This window comes from Urocitellus parryii, chromosome 8 (assembly GCF_045843805.1).
Source record: "Urocitellus parryii isolate mUroPar1 chromosome 8, mUroPar1.hap1, whole genome shotgun sequence".
Lineage (NCBI taxonomy): Eukaryota > Metazoa > Chordata > Mammalia > Rodentia > Sciuridae > Urocitellus > Urocitellus parryii.
Genome location: NC_135538.1, coordinates 117,364,234 through 117,381,198, shown reverse-complemented (window position 1 = coordinate 117,381,198; position 16,965 = coordinate 117,364,234). Strand labels below are relative to the sequence as shown.

Genomic DNA, 16,965 nt, shown 5'->3' with positions numbered 1-16,965 from the left:
TAGCCCAAGTGGTCTGGATAGAGTTTTCCCATCTGGAATTCAGAACCAGCATGGACCAGTGAGCCCTTTTTACTTTCTACTTTCTCCCTTCTTGAACAAGGATGCCTGTAGCTCTTACCCTATGCCTGCCCCACAAGGATAAACTGGGTATTTTGGAGGTAGATAATTTGTCCCTATTTCACAATTACACAGATGGAAAAGAATCCTATTGCAGAAGTTGTACTGAATTATTCCCAGGTGCCTCATCCTCAGCTGGACCTGATTTATGTGAAATTTTGGACTGTGGGCTGTTGTTATCATAGAATGAGACTTTTGGACTTTGGCATATAATAAATGTATTTTATACATGGGAGACATATAAGCCATTAAGGCCAGAAGGTAGATGTACATCAAAGTGATCCCTAATGAGTAACACCCTGTGTAACCTCCTCCCCTCTAGTGACTTGAATTTAACCAGAATGATGTGGCAAAGATGATAAGGCTATGCTACTTGGCAAATGTAATAGGATGTCCTTCCTTAGCTAGAAGTTATAGGTCAAAGGTGATAGAATATTGCTCCATGGTTGTGTTTTGTATGTGAGACTTTATCTTAGCATGTTTGAGAGATTCTCTTTTGCTGCCATGGAAATAAATTTCAGGTTGTGTTAGCACCTGTGAAAGTCCATGTGGCCTGTAGCAACTGAGAGGGGATCCTGGTCAGCAGTCTGCATGAAATAGGACCTTCAGTGCTTCACCCCTAAGTAGATGGATCTTGCCTACTTGAGCTTGGAAGTGGATTCTTCTCTAGTCAAACCTCCAGTTAGCGATGCAGCGTGGCCTAGCTTGATTGTAGGCTGTGAGACCTCAAGTAGAGGACCCAGGGAAGTTGCAACTGAACCTATGGCCTACAGGAATTATGAGGAAATATATTTGTGTTATTTCTAACTGCTCTTCATGGAAATATGTTTTGCAACATTAGGAAACTCAGGCAATTGCTGATACTCATTTACCTATTTACTTCATTATTATTTTCTTTACTGTTTTTATGCCATTTTACAATGCCCTTTGTTATGTTTTAATTTCAAAACTTTATTCATTTGTCATTTAGTCTTTGTTTTCAAAGTGATTTTTGTCTTTTTCTTCTTTCCTGAGTTAACTCATGTCTTTCTGTATTCTGTTCATTTCATTTCTAATTTGAATTTTCCTTCAATTCACGAATGGTTGATTCCATCTGGGGCCTGGTGTTACAGTTCCCTTGGGCTTCATTACTGGTGTTGAAGTCGTTCTTGTTCCTCTCTTTTTTCTTGTATTGGAGACACTATATGCTAGATAGCAGAGCCTTTAATAGATCACATCTACAGTTTTTGGTTTATTCTGTGAAGTCTATTTTCCTGTGCTATGCACAGTGGTTTGTATATTAAGGGAAGGATTTTTGTGGCTTGCTGAGTTTCTTAGTTCAAGATCACCCTCTAGTGCTAGTACAGGGCAGTGCAGTTTCAATAATGCATCAGAAGTTCATTGGTCTGATTTTGTGATTCCTTTTTGTTTCTAAAAATACTTCAATCCCTCCACTTACTTCCTTTTTCTTTTTATTGCTATGTCTCTTACAGGAGCCCAAACCATTGAAGTCCCCACTCTACTCCCAAGATCAACACCTTCCCAAATCTATCACCTCTGATTCTCTCCACATTCAAGCCCCTTTCATTAGATTCCACAGCAACCGTGGAATACAGCGTCCTGTATTCTAGGTCCCAGGCTAGTTTTCAAAATGTCTTCACTCAGATTAGAAGGTTATTTTTACAAGATGGATTTTCTGTCTATTCCTCTGAAGCCCCCCATTCACTACCTTCTTCTCCAGTCAGTCTCCATTAGATGAGTCATTAAACCAGTATCCAATGTGGCTTTGATAGATTTGGGTATTTATTTCCCTATTTATGCATTAATTCAAAATTCATAGTATTTTCTGCCTTTTGGTTATACTGCAACAGTGGATTACATATGAGTTTCTTTTCTGCCTTAGAACATAAATCAGAAATGGAGAGTTGAATTATTGTTAGCAATGTGAACACATCAGTTGGACCAACACTATATCAAAATATATGAGATTCAGTTAAAGTAGACCTCGAAGGGAAATTAATCCCTTTAAATATGTGCACTGCAACTGAAGAAAAGTTTCATTAGTGATATGAGTTTTAACCTTGAGAAGGCAGAAAAAAGTCATAAACCTAAAGAAAGTATAAAATAGAAAAAAAATAAAACTAAAAGCAGATACCAATGCAAAAGAAAACTGGCAAACAGCATTATCAAGCACTAAAGATGACACTGTATAATTATTAATAAAAATGTATAAACTTCCAGGAAAGAAGAAAGAAAGAGAAATTACCAGTAAGAAAATGAAAGTAGGTTGGGCTGGGGATGTGGCTCAAGCAGTAGTGTGCTCGCCTGGCATGCATGCGGCCTGGGTTTGATCCTCAGCACCACATACAAACAAAGATGTTGTGTCTGCTGAAAACTAAAAAATAAATATTAAAAATTCTCTCTCTCTCTCTCTTTAAAAAAAAAGAAAATGAAAGTGCGTCTATCATTACAGATCTTACACACAGCAAAATGATGAAAGGAGATTTATGAATAGCTTATGCCAACTAATTGAATGCATATATTTACATATGATTTAGGTTACATTTATTTCATTATCATTTTCTTTATCATTTTTATGCCAGGCTACTAAACAAAATTTTTATCAAATAATAACAGATCAAATAGCAAAAAGTGTTTGGTCTGCTAATTATACGGTAAGACTTACCATTTCTGTTTTATAGATAAGAACACTGGACTAAGATTATGTACATCAATTGTCCAAAGCCACATAGCTGATAAATGAGAGAGAACTTACATTCCTGTCTTTTTAAATACACTTCTTTAGTTGTAGATGGACTCAATATCTTTATTTTGTTTATTTATTTTTATGTGATGCTGAGGATCAAACCCAGTGCCTCATGTGCGTCAGGCAAGTGCTCTACCACTGAGCCACAATTCCTGCCCCAAATTCCTGTCTTTTTAATATGAAGTCCATGCACTATCCTAAGTCTTGCTCAACTCTCCTACCATGATGAACTTCAACCTCAGGTGGATGCTGTGACTACAAAGAGGTTATGGAACTAATAGCAAAACTTTGATTTTACAGCCCTTGAAAAAATACAGATTTTTATTGTATTATCCATGTTGACTAATACTAACTTGAGTGCTATTCATGAAATTACTCAGAAAACCTGCATTAAAGAAAAGAAGGATGGGCACTGTATACCATTCACTTTTAGTATAACATTTTATATCAAAAAATATTTGCCCTCAGTATACTTCAAATGTTTGAGACTACTAGCAAATTGTTAGAAAAATTTACATGATTTAAGCTTCAGTATACTTCTAATGTTTGAGAATACTAGCAAATTATTAGAAAAATTTACATGATTTAAGCTTCCATCTCCTCCCACTAAATTAGCAAGAGAAACATTTTCTTTCCTCATCAAATAAAAGGAAACCTTGTGTTAGTCATTATCAAAATGTTATTCTTTCTTTTTACTCAGATAATTAAGCTAAGAACTTTGCTTTGCTAACTGTAAAGTTACCATGTTAAGCTCAAAACAACCAAGAAGTGGTTTAAAGTTTAATGGATACCTGAGCTCAGTGGTGCACACCTATAATCCCAGAGACTTGGGAGACTCAGAAGGATAACAAGTTTGAAGCCAGCCTTGGCAAGTAAGTGACACCCTGTGTCAAAATTAAAATTAAAAAGTGCTGGAGGTGTAGCTCAGTGGTAGAATTTTCCTGGGTTCAATCCCCAGTATCAAAAAGGGGAAAAAAGTGTAATGGATAAAGGAGACAGAAAAACAGAAAAAGTAATTGATCTCCCCAATCTTCCTCAAATTTGCACGCACAATACACACACAAATTCATGCATGCACATACAAATCTGCCATCTATTATCTGGTAGCAGGAATTTGACTGGATTTTCCTTCATCCTATCTGAGCTCTGAAACTAGACACTGTTTGATGGTGTTCAGGTCTCATGCATTAAAAATCTCAGACTACTAAACGAAATTTTTTATCAAAAAAAAATAGATCAAATTGCAAAAAGTGTTTGGTCTGCTGCTAGAAACTCAAGAGATTTGTAAAGACAGAATGTAAGTTAGAATGATAAAAGCAACAATTATGGTGTGTTCTTCAGAAAGTTAGAAGCTACAAAGTAAATGGAATAGGTTCTGAGTGGATCCAGAAACAACTTCTAATTACAGATGCATATGTGGAAATAGTGAAGTATAAGACTTTCAGTAGCTTCAAAAATCTATGCCAAAAGTTTTATGCTAACTTTAGATAGATGTGAAACTCCACAGGGGTTCATAGTTTCTGGGAGGCATAATTAATGGAGGCAGTTATCATTGATGAACATATCCACAAACTTCAACTTAAAATATGTAACACCATACACAGACAGACCATAAGGAGCACATTAAGTAGAAAAAAATCAGGAAAATGTAGAAAAGGATATGTCAGTGTGGTTGGTTCTACTTGATACTACATATTTTTTAATTATTTGAAAATATAGATTTTTAAAATTCTGGGGCTTTTGAGACTATGAATGAAGAACTTGCTTAATTGGAAGTACAGAAGTAGGACAACATAAAATGTTACTTGATTCCTACTAATGTAGATCTTTTTGAGAATAAAGCTAACTCAAAATATAGAAAAACATATTAAAAACAAAATTTTGCTTATTTGGTTTCTCTAATGTCCCAGTCACCAAAAACACTAGGAGGAGGGATGTGGAGTGGGGTGGAGTGGGGCATGACACAATGAAGATTTCCTGGAGAAGTAATAATTAATATGAACTCAATGGACACCATACAGTGACCATCCATGAGGCTTCCCAGCAACATCGACCTCCAGGCTCCTCCCTAGATCTGCACATTCTGCCAGGGTCCATGGAGGTTCCTGTTCCTCTCCTCCATCTACAGAATGAAAGTTCCCTCTGCTCCATTGTGAATCTGTGCTCCTACAGCATTCAAAACAGGGGAAGTTCACAGGCTCCTTCCAGGTCTCTTTGTAAAAGTACTTCAAGTGGCAACTGAGGTGTCAGCTCCAGGGGTTTCTCTAATGGGCTGAAACCCCAGACAGCAAGGGTAGCTCTGGGCTCCTCCTAATGCTTTCTTCCAGGAGTTCTCCTTAAGTCACTTTCTTTGCCCAGTTCTCATGCCTTCCCCCATTCAGAAAAGTGACTTCTGAGGTTTCCCTTGGAGGAGGGTGGCCATGAAGAAAGCTCTGATCCTGGAGGCCCTCACCCTGCTGGCCATCCTGAGCCCCTGTGGATGTGAAGACAGAGTGGGTGAGTACATGGTTGAGGATTTAGGACTGTGAGAGAAAACTGAAAAACAAAACCTGACTGAATTTGTTGCCCCATAGTAGTATCTGAAACCACAGTTCCCCTGAATCTGAATTGTTATACTTATTTTCCCTCCAAGAAACCAAAACCCCTAAAACCCAATCTTAGTAGACTAGACTGAATTCTACAATGTCCACCTCTCACTGAGTATCCACAAAGGGCATTATTGTCTTTCTAAAATCAGAACCAAATGATATACTCAAGCATTATTACAGCCTTAATTTATGATAACTCCTGAAATTAGAGATCTTTCTCCAAGTATATTGCTTTCCTTTCACAGCACCCGAGTATGAACCTACTACTCCTCACCCACTTTAAACTCTTTCTCAAAACCATTGCAGATTTATTCTTATTTTATCCATTTTCTTAGGAAACTAAGTCCATAAATGTTTTTGCCATACAGAAAATAGGGTGTCACTTTTTTGTTTGTTTCCAACATAATTTATATTTTCCAAGTTTGGGCTTTAGAGGCAAGGAGAATAAATTTGACTGAAGATCAATAGAATGGGAAAAATTAAAAGGATTAGCAGAATAACATTGAGCAAGTCAGTTCCATATTCTGATCTTCAGATTTTTCCATGTGTATAATTAATTAACACAATATTCGGAGAAACACACAAATAAAATAAAAAATCAAATGTATATTCTAATTAATAAAGAGCTCTACACATGCCAAGGTTTGGCATTATTATAAGTGTAACATCTTGTTTTTTTGTCTCAGAAAACTGGAATAATGTGTGATGGAAAACCTAGGGACTTAGAAATAAGTTAGTCTCAGCTGGCAGCCCAAACTCCAAGTCCTGTCACATCTAACCATCAAAGTACTAGAAGGAGGGCAAAACAGATTAAATTACATCAATCTTTAACTTTCTCTGATTTCCTGTTCCATTTCCACAATACTTTCTTAATCTATGACTCACCCCAGTACATATCAGCCTCCTCTCTAGGCCTTTACATGGCTATGTCATGGACACTGAAATAATCATTAAAGTTTAACCCCCCCAAAAAAATCCAAGCAAAGAAAATTATTAAAAAAATGGAATACAATGAAATCTTTAAAATATTTCCTAATCATCATTTATTTATTTATCTAATAAATGTTACTGAATTCCTACTGTGTGCCATGAAGTATACTAAGTACTCAAGGTACAGAAGTGAATAAGACATCACATCCCTATTTCTTATGAAGTATACAATATCATGGAAAACACAATTTGCATAAAAACAAATTTAATTTTTAATTAATTAAAATTTAAAACAGTCAATTTTTTAAACCTTATCTCTCAATAACTTAAAGAGGGAAAAGACATAAATGGGGACTTTGACATCAGACTATGCAAAATAGGAAACCACATGCTATTAGTCCCTTTACCCAAGTTCATATGTTCAAATCCTATCCTCTGAGATGATGGTTTAGGAGACTGGGACTTTAATAGATTATTAGACTGAGACAAGTGCCCCTATAAGATATTTCTAAAAATTCTCACTGGATTTTTCTTTTTCTTTCTTTCTTTTTTCCTTTCTTTCTTTCTGTCTGTCTGTCTTTCTTTCTGTCTTTTTGTAGTAGGAATTAAACTTAGGGGTGGTTTACCACTGAGTACATCCCCAATTATTTCTTTACTTTTTTGCTTTTAGACAGGGTCTCACTAAATTACTTAGGCCTTGCTAAGTTGCTGAGGCTGCTTTTGAACTTTGATCCTCCTGCCTCAGCTTCCCGAGTCACTGGGATTACAGGTGTACACTATTGCACCCAGCCTCACTCATCCCTTCTGCTATTGAAGTTATAGTGAAAAGATGGCCTTCTGGAGAATAGGCTCTGCAAAAGTCACATCTGCTGGTGTCCTGATCTCGGTTTTTCTAAGCTCCAGAACTAAGAGAAAGAAATTTCTGCTGTTTATAATTCAACCAGTTTATAGAATGCTGTTAAAACAACCCCAAATGGACTAAGATAGAAAATAGGTACCAGGAGAAGGGTATGGTACTGGTGTAACCAGTATGGAAACAGCTTTGGAACTGCAAAATGGATACAGGTTGCAAAGATTTTCTGCTGTGTGCTATAAAAGGTCTACACAATCATGGACAGAATGTGAAGGATGATTCTTGCAGAGGCCCAAAAGAAAAAGAAGAGAGCTATAAAAGAGAGCTTCAATCTTCTTAGCGAATAGCTAAGTAATACCTAAGAATCAAAGTAATCCTGAAAAAATTGCTTGTAGATTTTCAGAAGTAAAGGCATTCTGATGATGAGGTCTCAGTTGGAAATAAAGAGCATGTTATTAGGAACTGTGGTAAAGGTGATTATGGTAAACTGTGGTAAAAGTGATTATGGCAAAGAATGTGGTTAAATTGTGTTTGTATCCTAGTGTTTCCTAGAAGGTAGATGTTGTAAGAAATTAAATTGTATATTTGGGTAAGAAAATTTCTCAGCATAGTGTTGGATATTCTTGGCTATTTGTACTATATGATAAATGACTTAAAATGAAGTTGTTAATAAAAAAAATAAGCAGAACTTTAAAATTTGGATAATCCTCAGCCTATACATATTGTTAAAAATGAGATGGCCTGGAAGGAGAAGATAGCCTGAAGAAGATGCATCTAATGAGTTCCTGATTCTGAATGACACCTGCAGAGATGCCAACATTAAATCACCAGCCTTTGCCTTCTCTCTTGTGGCAACAGCCCAGTGTGCTCCAAGCATTATAACAGGGACTGTGCCTGTCCTCCCACCAGCTGCTCTGAGTACTTCTACTCAGCTGGCCCTATTATAATGCCTGTGATGGGACAAATACAGACCTCTATCATGATAAAGTGAACTCCTCACTGGACTGCTGCAATAGTCCCTCCCATGCCTGAGGCTGGGTTCCATCTACACACCCTATAAATACCCTTACAAGGTGAAAGTGGTTCTAGAAACTGCACAGAATAGAAGTAAAGAAGTAAAGCAATAAGGCCCAATTCATCCCACAGCACTGATCATCTTTCAATGTGCCACCACCAAGCAAATGGCAAGAAGGTCTCCTTAAAGAGGGAGACAGATGGCCCCTAACTACTCAGTGACAGAAGCAGTTACTGTGAGAGACTTCTAGCAGTTACTGTCACACTCTCTGAACGAACTGTGTGAGGATGCATTATGCATGAATCTTCTTTGGTCAGTCAGTGTCAGCAGAAGCTCAGTTGGCAGCTTCACAGTGACCTCTCCATCAGGTTGTTTCACTTGGAACCATTTTCAGTTTATGTCCTATGCAATAGACAGTTGTTTTGTATTTAGCTAGCTTTGGTTTAATGTGCCACTGCTCTGTCTTTCTGTTACACATGCCATTGTTTTGATTTATTTACCATGTGTGCTCTGCCATTATGATTTTCATTTGTTTGGCTGGTTGAATAAATTTGTGACACTTAAACACTTGAGTTGATAGTGTAAAATGATACCAGTATTTGACCCAGCTTCATCTCAACTATGTCAAACCTGGATATTTTAGATGTTTATCAACAGGCTTTTATGGGGAAGAAAGTAAATGTATGAAATAATAGATGTGTGATATTAGTAAGTAATGTTGGCTGTGAACAAACTTTTGAACATTTAGTTGACAACATATTGGATCAGCTGAAAAGTAGTATGATTTTGAAACCTGAAAGCCTTGGTTCTCAGTATTATCATTTTTTATTGAATTTATTTCTTATTAAAGTGTAGTTTTTAAGAAAAAAAATGAGATGGCCTGCTTGGTAAAGAGCAGGCTATGGCCAAGGGACCATTTGATAAGGAGATTAGTATGGATTAGTCATCTCAACCAAAGCCAGGTGCTAGTCTGAAGACAATGGCAAGGTTAGTCAGCCACCTAAACAGTAGCCAGGACCTGTTATCCCAGGCAATGGAAGAATGACCTCAAATGCGTTTCAGATGTCATTGGAGTTGCTACCATCCAGCAAAGGCCTAGGGGGCAAGTGCTCTGGAAACATTGAAGTCACTGCAGAAAGCCCCTATTAGAGTAAAGCCCAGAAGATCCAGGGCAGTAAGACCCAGGCACAGAGCCAATACCTAGGTTGGGCCACCATAAAGAAATGGCATGAAGGTGGAGCCTCCCAAAGCCATGGGGTCACTACCTTCTGGAGACTTGTAGGGCCAAATACTACTCCAGGCAAGACCCTTGAGGTCAAAACATCAAACCAAAGAAAATTATTTTCTATTTGCAAGGTTTTGGACTTGATCGAGACCTCCCATTCCTTTCTTTTTTCATACTTCGACATTTTGGAACAGGCATGTCTATCTGATATCTGCCTCACCATTGTACTTTGGAAGCACACAACATGTTTGATTTCACAGCTTTATAACTGCAAAATAATTTTCCTCAGAATTCCTTGAATCTGGGATATCTGATTTAGGTGATATTTAGATGGGAGTTTGGACTTTAGACTTTTATGTTGGTGCCAAAACAAGTCAAAAACCTCTGAGACTCTTGAGATAGAATAAATAAAATTGGGAAAGACATGGATTTGGAAGTCCAGAAGCAGAATAATATAGTTTGTTTATGATATTTTATTATAGAAACCAAATAAAGTATTATACTGCAATATTCACAGTATTTCCTATGCCTTCTTGTTTATGAAGTTTTTTTCCTCTCCCTATATCTCACCTGCCCACTCTTATCTTCATGCTCTGGAATGGTTATTCCCCAGCTGACCATGTCGGCACTTACAGCACAAATATCTACCAGACATATGGTGACTATGGCCAGTTTACATATGAATTTGATGGAGATGAGCTGTTCTAAGTAGACCTGGAAAAAAAGGAGACTGTGTGGACGCAGCCTGAGTTTAGCAATTTTGCAACATTTGAAATTCAGAAGGCCCTGAGAAACCTTGTTGTGGTCAAAAAAAACTTGGACACTTTGATTAAAGATTCCAACTTTACACCTGCCACCAATGGTAAGTGTCCACATTCTGATTCTCTTCGCTGTGCCTACCTCACATTCCAGATTTGAGTTCTTCCTTCTCTGGGGGTAGGTGTTGTCTTTCCATTACATGGTAAATTCTTCCCCCTTTCTAGTACACATATAGTCCACATAATATTCTTTTAATCTTTAAATATCCCTCTGCTAGGTTTCATGAGATGTTCCTTGAATTCCTACACAAGGATATTCCCAACTTCTTGGCCTAAGAAGCTGTAAGTTGGTTCATTTCTCTCTCTCTCTCTCTCTCTCTCTCTCTCTCTCTCTCTCATACACACACACACACACACACACACTCACACACACACACTCACACACACGTGCACGCGCACACACACACACACACACAGTGTGGGATCCCAAAGAGAGAAATGTGTTTTGTATTTCAAAGTGAAAAAATAGAAGCAGTAACTGGTATAAAAATTATTCTAAAATGACAAGAAAATATCTCATTAGTATCTGGGGAATACTAGGCGCCTCCAAAATGATCAAAAATCTCAAGGCACAGTTATCATAAATGTCAATAAGTGTGATGTTTTCATTGTAGAAATCCCTGAAGTGGCTGTGTTCCCCAAATCTCCTGTGACCCTGGGCATTCCCAACACCCTCATCTGTCTAGTGGATAACATCTTTCCTCCTGTGATCAATATCACTTGGTTTGGCAATGGACATTTAGTTCCAGAAGGTATTGCTAAGACCATCTTCTATCCCAAGAGTGACCACTCCTTCCTCAAGTTCAGCTACCTCACTTTTGTCCCCTCCACTGAGGATTTCTATGACTGCAAGGTGGAACACTGGGGCCTAGAAGAGTCACTTCTCAAGCACTGGGGTATGTTGAAATCCCATCATCACTTGTCTACCTTCCAATTCTACCCCCAAGGTACATGGTCTTGATTGAACCCTTTAACCCCCATTGCCACAACTTTATTTCCCATAATTGCAAAGTTGTCCAATAATTGACTTCACTCTTTCCCAAAGTCTAGTTGTCTTGTGCATTTCCAAACACATGCACCATTTTCCCCACAGACACACCCTGTCCTGTGACTATCTTTCTTTTTTCTCAGAACCTGAGCTTCCAACCCCTATGTCAGAGCTGACAGAGACTGTGGTCTGTGCCCTGGGGTTGGCTCTTGGCCTCATGGGTGTTGTGATAGGCACCATCCTCATCATCCAAGTCCTGCATTCCTGTGGAACCTCCAGCCACCATAGGACCTCATGTGTGATAACCTAGAAAACAGACAGGTAAGGACTCAGATGTGTCATACCTGGAACTGGAGATAGGGAGGCTGGGAGTGCAGGGTTGGCATCCTGTATGCCTGAATGTCTTTGGAAATCTTCTAGGCTAATTGAAGAATGGCTTGACCTTGGACAGGGGCACAGGCTCCATCAACCTCATGCTGTCTGCTGTTTCAGATAATCACAATTCACAAGAAAGAAGAGGAATGGTTGGCCAACTCTAGCTCTCTTTGCAGGCCTTGCTGTATGACTTAGACCCACTTACTGCTCTAGTTTATCATATTGCTCCTTTCATGCTCTCCTCCCTGCCCTGCTTGAGTGGAATTCATGAAACATTTTTCCCACAGAGATTAGTTACTCTTATAAAATCTTTCAACTTAGTCTTACATGATTGCCTACCTTTCACAAAGAGATCTGTCCCACCCATCTACCTACTTGACTTTTGGGTCACCCTCATCCAAAATCTGTATGAAAATTAAATAAATAAATCTCTGTGGTGTCTTTGCTTAGAGTATACTTTTCCTCTGTCTTTTTCCTAGAACTGATTTAAGTTGTGCACAACAATGGAAGAACTTATTTTGAAATTTTATCAGACTTCTTAGGTCCTTAACTTCTTTATCAGGCCATATTAATAACACCACAGCTGAAGTATTAAATGATATTGTATCATAATAAAAGATTTTTTATATTCTGCATTTCCTTTTTGCTCTCACTCTTTATTTACCCTTTTCAGGATCATTGAGTATGGTGAATACTTTATTCCCTAAATGTAGTATTTTTGTGAAAAAAGAAAGAGCAATGCTTAAGATTTGAGTTTTCAAATAGCATTCTAAAATCTCTGGAAGAAATAAAAACCTGAAATAAAATATTTTTAAAGTCAAAAATTGGATTTTCAAGAACATAAAGTCAAAATGTTCTTCACAAATGTTGGATTAGTGAAGATGGCAGAAAGATTCAATATGTCTGCTCCCATATTTCACCCCAGATGAGATGGAAGCTCTCTGGATTGGCCAGAAAGAAGATAAAAGTGAGAACAAGAAAATAAGAAAATGCTGTTTGTGTCCCAGAAAGTGCCCCATTTGTGGGTAACATCAATGAAAACAAACAGAGAGAGGCAACATACTGGATAAAGGGACCTATAGCAGAGGTGGCTAAAGCCTCATCCTGTGGACATTTATAATAGTACAAAAACATTTAAATCCACTCCATGCTCAAGCTCATAAATTGTGATTATTGACATTATAACTTAGGCACTTTTATTATATAAAATATTGTCTATTTCCTGAACATGCTAATCACCCAATATTTTAAATGTATGCCCTTCCGTAACCTCAAAATAGATTGTTGAGGAGATGGTGATGCTAACTCATACCATTTTCACTAAAGGACCTAGTCTAGGTGCTCAAGGTGTATGCATATGGGCAGCATACTAAAAAAAGTAGTATATATCTGTGGAGAGCAGTGACAGAGATGAGACAGCAGTGACTGAGATTTGAGGGTCTCTGATGGCTTTATGTCTGTGGCACACCAGGTGCCTGGGAAAGTTTCTGTGCAAGGGTACAGGATGCCTCGATGCTATGGTAAAACCTGGCCTAAGGAAGCTCTGTGCAAGAGTTTTATCAGCTTCAACCTTGATCTCAGGCACATATCTCCTGAGAATAGAAGAATTCTTATGCTAAACAACCACAATGTTTCACCAGCTCTGCTACTTCTGAGCCTGCCAGCCTAAATAATGTACCCTCTTGAGCACTACAAAACTGCTCCTAACATTGCACATTGCAAGTGTGGATTGCAACTGTGGAAAATCTGCATAGATGTTTCTAATTCTGTAACTTTCCTAAATATAAAGAATAATGCTTGCATAGTCTTTATCCTGATAGTGAGACATAAAAAAATAAAGATTGCTGGTGTAACTCTCTAGATCTGCTTCTCTATCAGAGAGCAATGCTCCACCAGATCTCAGCTTTATCGCCAAAATACGCATGTGTGAATCTCTGTATTTTCTAATTCCCCATGGCCCCCCACCAGAATGACCAGTTTGGCTGTGCTGGTCACAGCATATAACTTCTGAATGATGGTTCTCCTTCTTAGAAGAGGTGGAAAATCCTCAAAAAGAATATACCAGTGATTTTTTTATCTAAAATACAATTCACTGTACACATTTTATTTACAGTTTTATACACTGTCTTTAAATAAGTGGGATTACTTTTATACTTGAGCCATTTTAAACCAAAGCAAAATTACCTAAGTAGTGCAAAGTGTTAAAATACAACATAAAAAAATGAAATCAGGCATAGTAATTCTAGTTAGAAATGTAACTATGATGTCCTTTTCTATAATCCATAATTATGTTCAGGAAATCACACAAAGATAAGTCACTGATTTGAATGAAGTATATAAATTTATAGCTAGTTTTGTAGTTACAAAAAACAAAAAAATTAAAGTATGCGCAAAGTTAATATTTATACCATATTCCTGGATGCCTCACCCATGTTACATGCAGCAAAAAACAAAAGCAAAACAAATGGAAAACTGGAATCAGAATCATTAGTGTTATTGAGTAGAGAAACAAATAAAGAAATCTAGCAGCTTTCATCAAGAGTACAGTAAGTATAATGCTGTCAAAAGAAACAAAATAATTGTGAGAAAACTGTATGCATCATACTCTTTCATACTAGTAATATGTTCTGCACACAATGAAATATAAACTCAATTTTTTTCTTATTAAGGTATAGAAATGCAAGTTCTTTTGAATATTGTCAATGAGTAAAACTTGTTTGTAATGGCAATTCTACTAAACTAATACAAAATGGGCCAGGAACACATTTATGGAATCTGGGGGACTGTGTTGATTGTAATTCTTTGATTGGGATAGTGGACACTCAATTTTTAAAATTTTTAAAAACGGACACCGAAGTACAAGACAAAGGCAAATGAGACTTCCTTATATCTCAGCAACATTTAAATGAAATCAAATTTAAATGCAATCCACTCTGCTTTTGAAGAGGCTTTGGCTCAAACCCCAAATCTCAATTGCTTGAGACAGTCTTCTTTGAGAACACTGAGAAGGCCTCTTCTTAAACACAAACCTATTTTTAGAGGTAGAGCCTCTCTTGGTAGCTGTGTCTTCCTAAGACTGATAACCAATCTCTATCTTTCTTAAACATTCTCCCTATATGTGTAGCAGCCTCTCTGTTTTCACATTCAGTAAGTCCATGTTGCTGTCTCATCACCTTTAGCTCTAACATGAACAACAGCTCCACATACATCATCACTGTGGTCATCAAAATATTCTCCAATAAGGCACAGCAGTGTCTCTAGACAAAAGAGGTCAAGGTCACTTCATTTTTGCTTTTTGTTCAGTATCATGAGCCACCTTCCACCCCATTTGAATTTCTCATCTTCCCACACAGGCTCAAAACCATCCTTAAAATTTGAATTGTCACAGCCAGGCATTAAGTTACTAGACAACTAGCTATGGCTGTATAGAACCCCAAAGTCTTCAACTGTATCAAACCTAGAGATAGGTAGAAGGTTTGCTTGCCAAGTTTCATTTTTATCATTTTTTAAAAACCAGAATGCCCATCTATTCTGTAGAGGATGCTTTACATAGTGTTCTGGGTTAGCAACCTCCTGATGAGAGTCTGTTTTCTCCTTCTCTGAAGGCAGGGGATTAGCAGTAGGGGTAGTTTTCAGTTCCACAGTCACCATCCTACACAATTCTCCCCAGTGATGTTTGAGGCTAAGTTACAAATGCCAAACTTAGACCTGAAACTGGAAGTGGAAGGTCTCATGTGACACAGATCAAGACAAGAGGGAAGAGGTGAGTACTTCATGGAAAAGCAAAAATCTTATAAAGAAACAAGGAAAGAGGGAAGTGGTATAGCAAGTACCTAAAAAATGGGAAAGCAAATTTTAAAAATAATAAATCAGGGTTTGGTATCCTGTGACCCAGAAGATCTATTTGGTTTCAATTTCATTCTTGCAGATATTCATTTTTAAAAGCATGAATATTAAATTCTAATTTTTGGTAGCTTCATCAGAATCATTTTCTTTCAAGGTTTGTATTGACAAAAAGAACAAATAAATTATTTGAATCTAAATCTTGTGTTGTAAAATTGTGAAAAGAGGTACCTTGCATGTATTGATAAGAAAATACCAAAGGGGTTGACAAGTTATTCCTTTGCTTCTAGACTCTGTTTAAGGGTTCTGTTGATCATGTAAAAGGTACACATGGCTCTCAGATAAGCAATGTAGGACAACAGTTTCAACAACTGCATCATATTCAAAAACTAGTGATTTCTTGTCTTTCTAAATTTACAAAGGAATAAATGATACCAGAAACCTGTTACTGATCTTGAGATAAGAAATTATACTAGAAAAAAATAAGTGTAGTTTGAGGGGGAAAATTAAGTATAGGTCCACATTCTTGGTAAAACATAAAGTATAGCATATTTCTCTTTGGCATTTAGCCTGCCCTTTAATGAGGATCACACAGATAACTAAATCATCTGAAACTGGTGTCCCCTGTCTAAGACAAGACTTAGGTACAGGTGGTTTAATTGGGAATAAGAATGATGGAAAAGTATAGGGAAAGGGTAAAGGAGGGAGAAAACACACACACACACACACACACACACACACTCACAAAGGGATGTGTTAAAATTACTACTCTGGGCAATGGAGATGATATTGCTGCACAGTAGGCAGAGCACCTTCCCTAACCGTCATCTAAAGGACAAAAGTCTTACCTATTGTCTTCTACCCCTATTGGTTGAGGACTGCCTCCAGGGGCACTGACGCCCCTAAGTTCCTAGGCTACACATTAACATAGGCCAGATGGGCCCTGAAGATGGCTCTGAGAGCAGGACAAGATGCTCTTGAGGGAGGGAGTCTGGATTTCCTCATAACCTCCCACAGCAGCTGCAGCTGACATCACATGGACCACAATATCATGGTGGAGGGACCATATTCCAGCCCTTCTACTGCCAAGATCCAATGACAACCCTCATTAAACCTATTGCATCACTGAGTCTTCATGCTTATGGATGATTATAGTCATTATAAAAGACCTAATAAAGAAGGTAATTAAAGGATATGCCAATCCCTGATAGCCCCAAAACTGCTGTTGGTATTCATCTTCTCCCAGCTCTACTGCATGTTCAGGCTTTCCCTCACTCTGGACCTGCATTCCAACCTGCCCAGCTGGCTTCCCTGATGGGGAACCACAGGTTTCATCACCCCAGTTGGCTCACCTTGTATCATTGTTTACTTATAGCTAGTTTATCATATTTCAGTGGCTCTTTTAAAGATGTTTTATCTTTAATCTTCAGTAATTGGATTAGAATGGTTCTAGTGTGTGGTTTATTT

At 37.7% G+C, this 16,965-nt stretch overlaps 2 pseudogenes; one reads left to right on the top strand and one right to left on the bottom strand.

Moving 5' to 3' along the window:
- Positions 1 to 5,283: 5,283 nt before the first annotated feature.
- On the top strand, positions 5,284 to 11,590 carry LOC144256447 (HLA class II histocompatibility antigen, DQ alpha 2 chain-like; annotated as a pseudogene).
- Positions 11,591 to 14,572: 2,982 nt separating this feature from the next.
- On the bottom strand, positions 14,573 to 15,306 carry LOC144256446 (eukaryotic translation initiation factor 4E pseudogene; annotated as a pseudogene).
- Positions 15,307 to 16,965: the final 1,659 nt, after the last annotated feature.